Source organism: Phlebotomus argentipes, unplaced genomic scaffold, assembly GCF_947086385.1.
Source record: "Phlebotomus argentipes unplaced genomic scaffold, Phlebotomus argentipes genome assembly scaffold_18, whole genome shotgun sequence".
NCBI lineage: Eukaryota > Metazoa > Arthropoda > Insecta > Diptera > Psychodidae > Phlebotomus > Phlebotomus argentipes.
Genome location: NW_026776177.1, coordinates 9110200 through 9112373, shown reverse-complemented (window position 1 = coordinate 9112373; position 2174 = coordinate 9110200). Strand labels below are relative to the sequence as shown.

Below are 2174 nucleotides of genomic sequence, written 5' to 3'. Positions count from 1 at the left end.
GCAATTGGAGATCCACAACAACAAAGGCTCATCCAGTGAGAGTCTGTGTGCCACACTACATTTCGCATCGCCATTCTGACGCACTCGAGCCGCGACCGTGAGGAGGTTCAAGTGTCTGGAAATGAGTTGGAAAATTTCTGCCGCCAGAAAGAAAAACACCTGCGATGGCCATCGGGAGTTTGGAGGAGCCACACACTGCGTCAATTAGGTGAGTGATAAATTTCACACTATGCATTGATTAGGCGGACACTCCATTGTGGCCTGTGTTGGCAAATAAAAGTGGGTGAAGAACACGGAGATAAGCCGCCTGTAAATATTACCTTTGACAACTGATAGAGTGAGTTATTCAACTCTCGCGCCAAACACTCACATCCATGGTCTCATTTCCTTATTGATGCACCGCGCGAGGGTTCCGTTAGTGCACTTTTTCAGGATTTCGCACAATGCGCGTGAAAATTTCAGCGGAACGCGATAGAAGGGTACATGATACTGGCTTCCATTGAATACCTGCTAATCGTTGGGCATTTATTGAGCTCTGCAAGCGGGATTTAACTTCCTCTATTCTGTTAATTTTCTATAGCGGTTTCACTGTGTTGATCCCAATGCATGTTATCAAAGGAAGAAGTCCAATTGTGTGGCATAAATATCGAAATTTTCACTTATTTTCCTGGAATTTCAATAAATCCGGCAAACCTTTGTGCGCCATGTGCAGTAATTATTTGGATTGATTGTTTTGTCTGCATTCTAACACATAATACAAAACTCTGCGTTCAACTATCCGGTATTAATCTCGCACTCAAGCTTATTTGTTCTGGACAATAGGAAAATTCTAAGAGACTTCGCCAATATTTGCCTCATTGTTCGAGCTCTGCTTAGGCATTCCGCAAATGTGTGGGCAAAACTTAATCCTTCATTTCACAATATTGAATTTAATCGATGGTTTTATCGACCATCTTCTGAGGCGAAAATATATTTAAAGTGGAACAAATTTAAGTTCCTTCCGTACAAAGTTCTCACATTTTCTGACGGATATTCAATATAAATTGAGTACACAGAGCTTTTGAAAGAGACTTTGAGCTGAGAATATTTTCAGTCACGTTTGCAAAATCTGCTGATTATGCATGGCACATTGACACGATGCATTCTCAACTGTGTCCTCAATCAGCCAACTTCAGTCATGATCATGGGGAGAAATTGATTTTCTTGCATATTGAACTTTTATATTTTATAGCTGGAAAAATTCCACCCACCTTTTCCTGCTCGTGAGCAATCAATTCACATTCTATCCCGAAAATTCCCCAAAGAGAAGTGCGCCTCTGGAAGATGTAATATTCCTCAGCGGAAATTCAATTGGAAGTCAATTTATCTCTCGTGAGAAGCTAGGAAGTTTTTTCAGTGGTGAATTTTTGCATTAATATTTCAAAAATCTTTGGAACTTCTGCTCAATTACTTGAGGATTTTTCCTGATGGAGAAGCTCAGAAACTTTTACACACAGTCGATCCATCGAGCCTTGTCACTTGGGGACACTTTTTAAAGACACCTCAATTCCCTAAAACCCCTTTTTGTGCGAGACAAACTTTTTGTCGCGCTTTCAATAAATTAATGTCCTTCCTTAGAAAACACTTCTGCTTTCGAAAGCGTCAATTTTCATCTACGCACAAAAGTTGCGAACATAATTTCAATCAATTTTCAGGAGGATATTAATGAGAAACTCTATTCATTGCTAAGTACGATTTTCAGTGCTTCTTGTGAAACTTGAAATTTAGATAAAAACATTTAGAACATTACTAAATATACGAACCAATTCAACTCAACAAATTATCTTTCGAAAAATATTCTTTCTGATGGGTGTAACATTAAGAATTGAGTCCTAACCTAATTTTTAACTGAGATTCTTTACAGATTAAGTTACACATAAGGCAGAAATTGACGCAATCTCTAAAACTCTTCAACGCATGAAAGTGAATTTGTTACATTTTAATGGTAGCTTAATGAGTTTTTTATCCATGATCTTCATCGGTTTCCATCAAATTCACAATAGCGATATGTGAAAATTCCGCCTGGCTTTCCTCGCGTAGGCGGAAAAGCGGTCGTCGTGAAAAACTTTCTTGTTTACATGCAGAAAAGTCAGGAGCTGAAAATCAATATTTACCAATAAAAATGAAGAAGGTAC

The 2174-nt window shown here is 38.6% G+C and overlaps 1 protein-coding gene across 3 annotated transcripts in view; it reads left to right on the top strand.

The window, feature by feature from the left end:
* Nucleotides 1-91: 91 nt before the first annotated feature.
* LOC132260777 (G-protein coupled receptor dmsr-1) overlaps nucleotides 92-2174 on the top strand; it is a 35840-nt gene continuing 33757 nt past the window's right edge. For 2 of the 3 annotated variants that reach the window (XM_059759104.1, XM_059759102.1), the window contains exon 1: nucleotides 140-208. The gene's annotated coding sequence lies outside the window, so the exon portion shown is untranslated. Of the gene's footprint in view, nucleotides 209-2174 lie in introns of all 3 variants that reach the window. The other variant, XM_059759103.1, reaches the window with a different exon arrangement.